The 12,788-nt window shown below is 38.6% G+C and overlaps 1 long non-coding RNA gene across 1 annotated transcript; it reads right to left on the reverse strand.

Annotated features, from left to right (window-relative positions):
- Nucleotides 1–723: 723 nt before the first annotated feature.
- Nucleotides 724–2,257, reverse strand: LOC113963831. The gene is made up of 3 exons (XR_003532975.1): nt 2,185–2,257; nt 1,360–1,474; nt 724–794 (listed from the first exon to the last, which is right to left on the reverse strand). It is a non-coding gene; the product is annotated as an uncharacterized LOC113963831 (long non-coding RNA).
- Nucleotides 2,258–12,788: the final 10,531 nt, after the last annotated feature.

The raw sequence follows: 12,788 nt of genomic DNA on the forward strand, positions 1-12,788 counted from the left end.
TTGCCTACTAATATGCCCAAAGGTGTGCCTGGAGTCATTAGGGAACAAAGACCTGTCTGAGAAACATTATGAAGATTAATAACTGTGCATACAAGATTGGAAAGGAGCAAGCAGAGGGCATATCGCTTATTGCCTGTATCTGTCTGGAACTGGGATGAAAAATAAATCAAATCCAGGAAGGTTTTCAAAGAGATTTTAGAAAAAATTAAGAGTTGTAGTGGGGCAAGGGGAGTCCCAGTATAGATACAAACAACCTTTCTTCCTACCTTCTAGAACATTTGAGAGAAATAAGACCTGCTCTGAAAGTTGGGGGCTGATGGTAAGATACATATGCAACATTATCATATTCATTTAAGTAACCAAAGGAATTTTTCCTTGCTGAGAGTACTGAGAAGTTTCCATTTTTAACCTTTAGGCGTGTAAGATGATGTGGTGCATTAGAATATGTTATCTGGTTTTTGGCCATTTTGTTTCTTAAACTCATCAACCCACTTAAGGAATATTTGACATACCTATGTGTAAATGGAAAACCTAGAGAAAGGCCCATAGCCTCCTTGCATCTTTATTCCATTGCAGTTGTAAGGCAGTAGGCACTAAATAAGTTGAATATTACTTTCTTCTTAAGCCTGGAAAAGAATTAAGCACAGATGCATGCAGTACAGTGTGAGAAAGTGAAATAGTTTGGGAAATATTGCAGAGGAAAGCTGAATTTCATGTTCCAACACATGATACCCTCTCATATGGCTCATCTCTTGCTTTGAAGGCTCAGCCCTCTGGGATGTGCAACAGAACTTCTGGAATAGAAAGGAAAAGAGAGAGATGTATGAATATAATGTCAGTCATGGATTGCATTTACTTGGCTTGAACTCTTAAAATTGCTCAGGTCAGAAGTAACAAGATAAAGGGAAATTGATTCAATCAGTTTTTAAGCAGTTTTCCTGAGTTACTGTAACAAACACTTGACTATTTTTTATCCCGTTTGTTAGAAACAATGGAAAGAAGTATCTGCAGTTCAGAGGGTCTTATTCTTCAGACCAAAGTAATCCAGAAGAGCAAAACCAGAGTGGTTTTGGCTGTAACTGGCTGCAAACTATTGTGATTGTGCATGCAAAGGGCAAAATAGAAGAATTTTTTGGTATGTACTTCATTTCACTGCCAAGTATAATTTCTCCTAACAAGCACCACCTTGCTACCCACTGCAGGATTAATCGAATTGGTGCATATCGACAGAATTTGACTCTGGCAGAAAACAGTCAAGGAGCCAGCCATCAGTTCTATTGGCAGACAGCTTTTTTGAAGCATTTGTCCACAGAGAGAAATTCACCTTGGCTTGTAGAGGAAAATGCATATAGCGCATACCTGCTGTGGATTTCTGTGCTTGGAGTGTTTATCGTTGTCTTTTCATGAGGAATATGCCAGAGATGAGAAGATTTAGTTTTCATCAAAAGCTCTGCAGAACTGCCATCAGCAGAAGCTGTAGGGAAGACAAGCCGAATCAAACCACGTCCTCTGACATGGGCTTAATGCTCCTTTGACATGACAGCTAGTGGGATGGGTCTGGTTTTGCAGCCAAGAGTGTAATTCTTATGAAAGGTTAAGTTTCAATACAGGATCAGGGCAAATCAGATTTCATAACATTTTGGAAAATTCCAGAAGAAAATTCTTTCTTATTTTATTTTGCTTTCCACTTTTCTTTATTTCTGTCATTATAATGTCAGAATAATGTCAGAATCCAGAAGTTGAAAAGACTCAATAAAATATACCTCTGCTCTCTAGGGTGATTATGGCATTTGTCCTCAAAAAGTCCAGTATAGCTGGCTTTTTCTCTTTGCACATTTCCAGACCCGCTAGGGTTTTTTGGGTCCCAGCCTCTTAAACAATATCATCTTCCTTTTATGACACCATTTGTCATTCTCCCCCTGCTTTACCCAAGTAAGTGGAAAGATCCATACCGTTTGCTGAACCATATTTAAGCTCTCCAAATGACCACTAATTTTAACATTGACCTATGGGAAGCAGTCTTAGTGCTGAGTAGAGGTATTTGTGATATTGATAGCATTTCTGAATGTCAGCTGCAATCATTTTGCTCATAATTGGTTGTGATTACAACACTTATTTTCATCCATTTCATTATAGAACCTCTGTTGTGTTAATAATAAAATGCACTGAATGTAAAAACCATACAACTTTTTCTGCAGCTCTCTTGAGATGACTCTGTGGTGTTCTTGGACATGAAAAGATCCTACCCCATTCATGGACAGCATGGAATATGTCATAAAGAGTATATTTGTGACATCTTCCAATGGAATTAGTAATTGATGAATTGTAGTATTATACAAAAAGCACAGCTGCTGTATAACACTAGAGTCTTACAGCTGGAAAGCACTCTACAGGAGAAAAGCCTTCAAAATATAAACCTTTTACTGTCATCAACGACAGAATACTGGACGTTCACAACACACAAATGTCCAGGTTATAAACTTGCAAGCTGCATTAATGTGGCAGTTAAATTTACTAGTCTGAAAGCTGCACTTGTAAAATATTTATGAATACATGTGGTTGTCACTGCAAAGAAACTGCACTGTCAGCTTAACCTCTCTCCCTGATTGTTTCTTCTCCCTGTCTTCCCCTCACTGGAATGTATTCCATGAAATTCAAAACACGTGCCTTAGCTTAATTTAAAAATAACTACATGGTAGGTGTTATAATGCAAAAGAAAAAAATAAGAGCTGTTTTCATGATATTTGGTCATTGTTTTATTCACTCAGAAAGATTTGAGTTTGGTATACCTTAATGGGAAATTAAATTTAGTTTTCACATGTCTGTGGTTTTTTCAAATTAAAAAATGAACTGTGAAGAATGATTTGAATTTTTTACCACAAAATTTAAACTGTTCATTAAGTCATCCAGTGCACTGCTTTTGCAGGAGGGTTGGATTAGATCATCCTCAGAGGTTCCTCCCAACCTCAGCCATTCTGTGATTCTGTGGTGGCCAGAGTCTGACCATATTCCTTATCAACTCTGAGATAGGACTCCAAAGCACAGATAGCATGGCTCAGAGTTTGTGTACATAAAAATTTGACTAGGGAAACCTGCATGTCTGTAGAACTCTGGACCTGGGAAAACCCTTCCAGAAAGGCTTTGGGCTCTTCTCAGCGCCTCTAGTACTGTGGATCCTTACAGTTCAGTTTGGCTTGTCCCCCCCCTCACAGCAGTGCTGGGTCAGCTGCTGAGTCCCTCATCTACACCACCCTATCTGAAAGAGAGAGAGTTATTTGGGGACTCATCCTCTTGGAGTCTCATTCACCATAGTCCTGGCTGTGAAGCGAGCATCACCAAACACTGCAGACCATCTGGCACGCTTCTGAGCCAGCAAAATACTACCTGAAGTGTGGATAAAGAGCTCTGGCACACCACTCACTGAGAGCGGTTGAAGCAATATCCGATACAATACTGGCATGAGAGTGTGTGCTCTGCTGAGCAGAGACTGTGTATAATGAAATCCTTGTTATATAACACAGCTGATGGATAGGGGTAGATATGTATTCTCCAGTTGGTGTTTCCAGGGGTGAATATTACCAAAATCTCTGTTCACATTTAAACACTTGATATAGCTTTTCCCTCCACAGGAAAAAAAATACTGCAAATGTCTGTGACACTTGAAAAATCAAAGTCTTTCAAAGTAATAAAGGCAATGCTCAGAAAATATTATGAACAGTAGCCCCACTACAGTATTTCCTTTAAAGAGACATCTGGGGTGAATTAGGGTGCTGCTCTGGCTGTGGCACTACTACAGATGTTGAGGTGTAAACGTATTTTGCAGGGACTGTAGATATGTGATCATGTATAACGCTGTTACTAGGAGCTCAAACACTATATTTCGAGTAAGATGAAGAATGCCAGAGAAGAATATAAATGCCTTCTGAGTTTGAATTACAACCACATCTAATGAGCTCAGAGGTGTTTTCACTCGACTTTAGTATTACTTTTCAACTCCTGCAGCTTAAATGAGCCTACTGATCATAACAGTAAATATGGGCTCAAAGGATATCCCAAGAGGTGTCATTAGTCATGTATTACATCCTTTTCTAATTTGTACACTTACCATGTTGCAGGATTTCACAGAACTGATGAAACCTCCAGAATTTCATGTTTCCCTCAGCAGTCTACAATAACCCTTCGTCTGAAAGACATGTATTATTTCCTTGTTGAACATGTGATGTAGAGGGCTTCGTAAAAGATTTATTGTAAGGAAAACGAGATGTTTTATTTCCAGCCTAATTGAATACATTATTGCTCTGAGTTTAAAAATGCTGTGGTGATATATTACACCTCAACACAACTGTACACATGAAATCTGCAGCAAGAACACTTATTGGACTACAAATCAGAATACAGCTGTTGATAGGAGAGCTATATACCTTAACTTGCAATATGTTACAATAAAGTTTTACTGTATAAGTCATAGTGGGAAATAAAATAAAAGTCTGATTAAATAGTTAAGCAATACTTCTATTTTTACTGACTGGAATAAAGGCAACTGCCAGAACTCAAATCCTCTTTGTTGTGTTTGGATGATAAAAGGGCCATAGTGGAATCTCCCTGTCACAGTTACATGGAAAATAGTGATAAAGCTGCTAATCCCAGTAAGGATTAGTTGCAGAACAGAACAGCTTCCAAATTCACCTTACAATGGAAAGTCTGCCCTAAGCCATGATTCTTGCTTGCCCACGTATTCGGACACAGTGCAGAGAAAGCACAGAGCAGCCAGGGGATATGAAATTCTCTCTTCCTTCAACCTGTGCCCAGCAGGCAGGACTGCCATGCAGCTCAGCCCAGTGCTGCCACCTCAGCCTTCCTGCACCCTCCCACTGGGTGTTAGGGCCTCAAGAGCTGTGGAAATGCATGTGGATCAGGGCCCTCTCTGCTGTGCATCCATTTGGCCTCTTGTAACTCTCTGCAGCTGGATACTTACAAAAACTGGTGCCGGCACCGTTCTCCAGCATATAGTAGCACCTTTTCGTGATAAGTTCAACAACAGAGATGCTGCGTTGCTTTTTCCTGGGACTTTGGGGATGGGAAATAAGATCTCATGAATAAATTATTTCTACAGTAAATCTTTCTTCTAAGGCTTAAGTGATGTCTACATCATTTTACTCTAGGTTGAATTTCAACTGAAATGTTACCTTTCACCCTTTCACTCCCCCCTTATCTTCTGTCTGCTTTTTTTTTCCCCAAGCATATATTTCTAAGTAACAGTTGGTCAAATTATAAACTCTGCTGCAGAGTATCAGAAGGTCTGGAACATCACACCAACCAAGAGAAGCTGTAGCTGACTCTTTGTGTTATGGCTTTTTGCCTGTTCACCATTCCTCCTGCTTTGTACCTGAGCTACATCCTTGGTCTCAGTAGAAACCACAGAGGTGGGGGAAAAAAAATAAGGTCTGCAAAACACGTGGGCCTGATATCTAATATTGTGACAAATATAGAACCATAACAAATTTAAGAACACTAAAGGTAAATTAATCGCCCTGTGGAATTTATTATGTGAATATATTAATTGGGTTGCAGTCCTACCTGGGAGCACTGGACCTAACTTAAGTTGTAGTAATGAAATGTTTACTCCACATCATTAACATTTGAGTTCAATGGGGGTCCTAAGCAGAAAGTGACATAGAAATTTTCCAGATAACAATATTTAAGCAGACATTTTAAAGAAAATGGACCACCCTATTGGCTTTAAGCCCGCTTTCTCTACCAGGACAAGTTCTTTTCTTTCACCAAAACCATAAGATCGAGGATTATAACCACACTAAATATCTACATGCCCATGTTTAGATGTGATGAGCCTACAGGGAACTATTCATCTCTCCAAGCTCTTTATTCATCAAGTCCTATAAGATGGCCCAGCTGCTCAGCCTGTCAAAAGTTTGTCAGTCTTCCACTTCCCTTTCCAGTGGCCTAAGATTTCCATTAAAAATAAAACCCTTAAGTGTTCATTACACATCTGAAATACTCTTCCATGATGAAACAGAAGCCAGAGAGTTGTGAATTGCCCCTATAACTTCCACCTGAGTAGTGCCATCCAGCTCCTCCTTCTAGTGTTTTCCCTACAGACATTACTAGACCCTGCCTTTACTTGGCCAAATCTGCATATTGTTATCTACCATTGTTTCTTTTTTTGTTTTTTTCCTTTTGTTGCACATCCTCTTTCATTGGCTTGTAATGTAAAGTAACTTCTCCCTGTGCAGGGTGTCTTTGTATGTTCCTCTTCATGCAGCAATTTTCTGAACTAACCTCCATCTATTGTTTTAAACAATTGATCCATGGGCTAAAATGGGAAAACAGAATAATCCCTCATTTAAATGATCAATGGAAGGGAATGACTAGGGGAAAATGTTGATCACTGCTGCAGCCCTAATCATCCGAAGTGTTACTGCAATTCAGAGAAGGGAGGAAGGGAAGAGATTTACAACATTGGGAACTCCCAGGGAAAGAGGTCTGTAAGGAATGGCTCCCATATGGAACTGGAATGCTTTGTACACCCTGGCTTAGCAATTAAATTTACAAGGTGTTGCTAAGTAGCAATACCCCTGTAAACTCAGCAAATGCTGGAAACGCTGTTACAAAACTAGGGACTTCTTTTATTGCTTCTCACATTTCAATAGGGAGAAAGTCATTAGCAGAAGGCTGTTCTTTGTACAGACTTCCCATTTGGAGAGTTGGGGGGTATATTCTGATAAAAGATCTGTGAGAGGATGCGTCATGGCCCTCTGGCAGAGGCAGGTTTTTCTACAGAGAGGACAAAATACGGAGCAAAAGAAGTATTTTGATCTAAATTAGAAAGTGTGTGTCTAAAATGACTGGTCAGTCATTTACTTACACACGCACATATATATACAGATACATATGTACATTTGTTCCCCTTGGAAAAAAAACTGCCTTTTAAATTCTTCTCAGTCAAGTTTCACTGACAAACTTGCTTGACGGGCATCAGGGACCTGAGGCAAGCTTCAAGGGAAAAAGTAGCCATCACTCATGCTTCATCGGATTTCTATGACAGAATGATCAAATCCTGTAGAACCTGGCATAAGCACATCATTATCAAACCCTGCTTTAGCATTTCTTAACTGATCACGGAGGCTGAGGTCCTTGGTGACTCCTGTTTTCTGGCACTGTTTGTAGTTATTTGACCTTTTCTCAGTGGATAATCCACACAAAAAGCCCTAATTACTTCCCCAGCTTTGAGCGGTCCAGCACTGTGAATAATCAATGACACTGATTTAGGTATTGCACAATCAGATGCTTATAGTGTTTAAAGAACATTTTTCCATTGACCTACCACAGTCGTAGGACAATACCAAGCGCTGAAGTTGCTGTTGTAATCACAAGCTGGCCAAGTGACCTTGGGGGTCTGAGGTTGATTACTAGGGCCTTGATTTGAACAGATATAATACATTTTTAATGATTTCTTAATTTTTATTTTCTTAAAACCACACTTAGTCAGGATTCATCCAGCAAGATACTGGTGTACTGACAGAATATCAGAGCAAGACTGGTCTATAAACATAGCCAAGTATTTTTTTCTTTCTTAATATCGCCTTAATTTTTATTTTGGCTGTTAGAAAGCACAGTGACAGGAGATATTTTGTCTTTAAAAAAAAAAAAAAACAGTCAGGCGCTTCAGTATTTCCTTGCTTCAAAAGTTTTCAAGGATAAAAACAGAACAGGAGGAAAAGAAAACAGAAATTGGTGAGTTATTGCTGTAGACTGGAATGTCTGTGAGAGGAATAGGGTGAGGATTCTTAGAAATTAAACAGTCTCTCATTTGCTGGGTTCTTCTCCCCTGTTCATATGACATGAAAATGCAATTCATTATCTTGGGTTATTAGATTTAAGTCTACCACCTGCTCAGTTGTTTCAGCTTTAAAACTGAAAAAAGGAAGCAGTCCTGTTTTATTTTGTTTAGAGTGAAAGCTTTGAAGAGATTTTTTGTAACGAGCCATTTGCTCAGGTAAAATTTATGATGGAATACCATATCATTTGGGGGTGATTGTAAATCACGTGAATCTTCCGCCAATCAGATAGAAAATTAAAAGTGTTTGGTGGGGATAGGCATAAAAAGAGAAAAAAAGCAATTCTCTTCCCAGCACAAATTTCCTCAGACACATTTTGCACTTTTTTAACAAAACCAGTTTGTCTCATTGAAAGGACTATATTTCAGCAAAAGACTTAAAGGTTTACTTACTTGAGAATTGTGCAGCAATCAACGTGTCTTTTCAGAGAAATCCCAAGTAATTAGAGGGAAACACAGAACAGGGGGAGCACAGTTTGAGGGAAGTCTGTGGGTAGCTCCACCACCTTCCCTCTCCGAAAGCAGTAAGCTGGTGGGGTTACTCCTAGTATGGCAGCCTCTTAAGCAGAAATAACAGGAAGAAACACTTTTATTGTGGAGTTTTCGTTTTTCCAATCTTCCTGTCAGGCCAAAAGAGGGAAGATAAACAGAAGTATATAATAGGAGCTAGGACAAAGTTTATCAAATAAGAATCTTCGTTTGTCTCTGCAAAAAGAAAGCCTGTCCTTTCCTCTCCTTTGAGGACACTGCTGCATTTCTGTCCTCCCTCAAATAAAACGTCTTCTTGAGACACCTGCATATGTTTGCATCCATCCTGATCCAGCCTAAGCAATGATGTCTGGGGGAGTGGTTGACGAAGTGCTTGTTCCTCCAGAAAGTTCATATTGTGGAGGCATCACGTGGGCATAGCCTGCTTAGAGCCCACTTTTGGAGATGTCAGACAAGCAGCATAAATAACATTAACTGTCCTGAAGAGCTGGAACTCTCCACCTGTGTGGCTCTGCTGCCAATTACCGGGGAAGAGGAACTGAAGCACAAACTTCATCTTTTAGCTGAGAGCTCTTTCCTCACTTGAAGACAGAACAGGAGAGAAAATGCTTACTGCAGAAGAGGAAGAGCATAGTGCTGAAGTTAGTATGGCTTATGAAGTCAAAACAGGCATTGCAGTGAGCTTACAAAGAGGGTGAAGCAGTTGTTGGTGCAGCTGTCTTCTGTCCTGCTAATTCACATCCTTCCAGGGTATGTTGTAGTCTCCTTAAATATACAAATTACTGTTGGATGTACTTATCTGATCAGAGACTGTACAATCCAGGTAGGCACTGCAGGATGGCAGGAGCAGAATGGTGTAATTTATAGACAGAAAAATCCCAAAAGGAGACATAGAAAGTGCTTTGAATAACTTAGCATTGGAGATTTATACTGCTCCTAGTGATTTCAGTTTGCATACTGAAGCTCGTGAGCAAAACAAACTAACTTCCAGTGATCATTGCCAGTTTAATTTGGTAATATTTTTAGAACAAGCTCTTTTGAACACTGTCTCCAGTGAACTGGACACAAACATGCATGACTGTTTCATAAATATTTTCTACATTAAGAATGTTTAGGCTCAAAAAGTGTTTGTTTCTGGGGTGTCACAAACAGTACTAAAACTTTTTTTTTCAATTGTCCCGTAAGTGGTCAACACACTAGTTACAAATCGGTGTAGGCTTCAGTCAAAATTTCCCTTTTTTAAAAAAGATATCTCTGATATTAATTAATCTGAGCTGAAATAGTGTGCAGCAGTGCAACCTCTTTTTTCTACTATATGCTGTAGTAGAAAATCTATGTGCTGTCAGCCTGCTAGGATATTAGTAGACTTCATTTCAGCTCTCATTTACCATGACATCCCTTCGGATGATTGTACTGTGGGCAAAGACGAACTGTGCCCCAAATTCCCGGAAAGGGTACGGCTCTGGGAGAGGATTAAGCTACACTTGCTTTTCAGCAGTTTCTGACCAGGGAGAGTTTGAAAACAGCCTATTAGTCTCTTTTCTCTTCAGTAACTCAATTTCTCCGTACCATATGGTTATATTTATGCATTCTGTTGAGTGAGACCTTTAACAGCTTTTAAGTCAGGGATGGTGTCAGTGCCAGAGAAAGAGCAGTTTTCTAGTCAAGTAAGAGGACTGAGCTTGAATTTGGAGAATTTGCATTCTTTCTAAATGCGATTTTCAGTTCTTTAAAATGTTTTCATTTGAAAACTGCTGAGCCTAATTTTACAAATAGCAGATGATTACAGTAGTTAGTGTTGACTAGGTGAACCTTTTCTTTGTGCAGGTATAGACAAATAGTCTTTCGTCCCTGCTGGAATCACTAGTATTAAACCGAGCCAAGATGAAACTTAATTGAAATAAATATTCCTCCTCCCAATCTCCCGATTGTTCTTTTCTAAATCAGATGAAAATGTGAATGAGGCTCTTAGCCTTATTTCCCCCAAGATCAGAAATTCTCAAATATTTTAATTTCTCATTTCTTCAAATTGTGACTAGCCTGCTACTTTCAGTAATTTCCTGAGATGAAAGAAGGATTAGCTACCTCACAGGCTGCCATGGTGGGTGTTAACATCAGAACAGCTGAGGACCAGGTGGCTGTTCAGCAGACTTCCTTTAGGAAGGTGTTTTGTTGTGTTTTTTTTCCCAGAAGGTCTGAAAATCAAACAAACCATGCTAATAATAAAAAAATAAGAACCTATTGCAAAGCTGTGAGTAGGCTTCTCCATCTAACTTTGCTATTAAGGAAATGATATCTAAATAGCAGGCACTTCGTTATCACATTCTCTGTTAGTGCTCAAGAGATACAGTCGCAGAGTGTTTACACACACTGATAAGACTGTTGATTCTGCTGAAAAATAGCATGTTAAGTAGTAACTCAGTTGAATAACAAATTTTTGATTTATTGATTCCAGTCAAATGAAAGCTATGTGATTCATAGTGGAAATACAAATACGGTGGCGCATTTCAGGAATTCACAGGGAGTCAGATCTGAACTCTTACACAGGTTGGTAGTTGCCTCAAGGTTAGATGGTGGCACTTCATTCTGTAATAATCCTGGTAATTAATTTACAGTGTAAGTTTTAAAAGGTGACATAAAAGTGCTGTTTGAATTTTTAAAAACTGTTGTGCAGTTGAACTATACATCGAGACCCTGGCCTGCAGGAGAGGGAGGGGAGTTTGTGCCTCTGCTCAGTGACAAAAATCTGATGGAAGAACCAGCTTTGTTATTTTACACCAAGAGCAAAGATAATCTTTCATATTTCCTTCCCTTTACACCTCCTGTCCTACACTTTGTTCTGCTTTGAGTCTTAATGGAGAACAGCACGTGTCTTTTGTCTCGTGACACATCTACAGCTGCTTGAAAAAGGCCTTAAAAAAAGCCTTTCACCATTTTATGCTTAATTTACATTTCTACAAAATGCTATTGAATCCTTTCGGAGAACAAATTCTTTAAAAGAATGTATGCTTCCTAAATGTAACATTCGGAAGTGCGTGTTTCCTAAATATTATACCCTCATATTTCTCCTACAGATGAAATTTATCATATCGTCAGACCTGACTGAAATTTACAGTTACCCATAATGTTATTTTGATATATTGATTTTTTTTTTTTTTTTGCATTGTGGAATAGAAAATGTGTTTATGGCTTTGTCCTATGAATATTTTCACAGGAATTTAATCAATAAAGATTTTAACCAAGAAAGTTTGTAGTTCTTTTTTGGCAGTTATCTGCCCAAATGCTTAATCATTTTGGCAAAAATAATTTTTTGTCCAGATAAATTTCCATTTCAAAGCTCATATAGCTGCTGCTTACTCAGGCAGACCAGTCCTGAGAACCATTTCATTTCATATACATGAGGATTCATATACATTTTTCCAACATGAATTTAAGTGCAGCCTTGCTTTGAAAGTTTATTGTTTATTTGTTTATTGTTTATAAGCCCTTTTTAAAAATCAAAAGGTACTTAGCAAGTGCCCTGGGCTTCATTTGTAGTTTATTTGGTGTTGGATTTTTTTAATTTTCTCAGCCAGTAAAAAAATCCCTTTTTATGTAGAGATCAGTTTCTGTCCTAAAATTAGACAGTGAAATGTTTTACAGACCATTTATGCTACAGTCTAAAGGATAAAATCAAAGGGGGCAAAAAGCTGTATAGCCCATTTCAAATCCAGAATATTGTAATAGTGTTATTGTGGAAATGCATGTAGAAATGGCCCAAGCGAAATTGCTTCCTGCTGTCACACAGGGTTGTCCTTCAGCATGAACAGGATCATTCTGTGAAGATTTTAAATCAGGATAAGACCATGTATTAAGGCTGATTAAAACAAAAAGGTAAAAGCTCATTAGTTCAGTATTCTTATACATATTTAAAATCCACATTTTAAGTACTGCAATTTGGACTCTTTTTTCTGTCTCCTTTACTCACATGGGTAGGCATTTATTCCACAGGCATTGAAATCAATAACACCAGCTGTATAATATTTTTGAATTGGGCTGTTGCCAGGGCGTATATAAATATTTTATTCTGCTCAAAGCTTGGAGAAGGAGACAGAAGTAGTAAGGCAATTTTGAGAGGGGTTATTCAGTTTATCAGTGACTCCAATCTTGGAAACTTCCTTTTCATAACCAAAGATGGGAAATTCCTGGCTTTTTATTAGCTGTACTTGCAAAAATTCAGAGAGAAGCAGTCAGGTTGCAATGCCACTTCATAAGCTGGCTTTGAGGAAAGGGGAAAAAATAAAAAACTGTCTGTGGAGTGATGTATACCTTCAAGACCTGTGCTCTGGGTTTTATTCATTTTCTAATTATGCGTTTTCATTCCAGAATTTCTTATAAATGTATCTCAGGAAAATATTGCAGGCTTAATGTAAACCGCTGTCTTTCCTTATAATGTCTGCTTTGC

Source organism: Neopelma chrysocephalum, unplaced genomic scaffold, assembly GCF_003984885.1.
Source record: "Neopelma chrysocephalum unplaced genomic scaffold, ASM398488v2 Primary Assembly neopelma1_26, whole genome shotgun sequence".
NCBI lineage: Eukaryota > Metazoa > Chordata > Aves > Passeriformes > Pipridae > Neopelma > Neopelma chrysocephalum.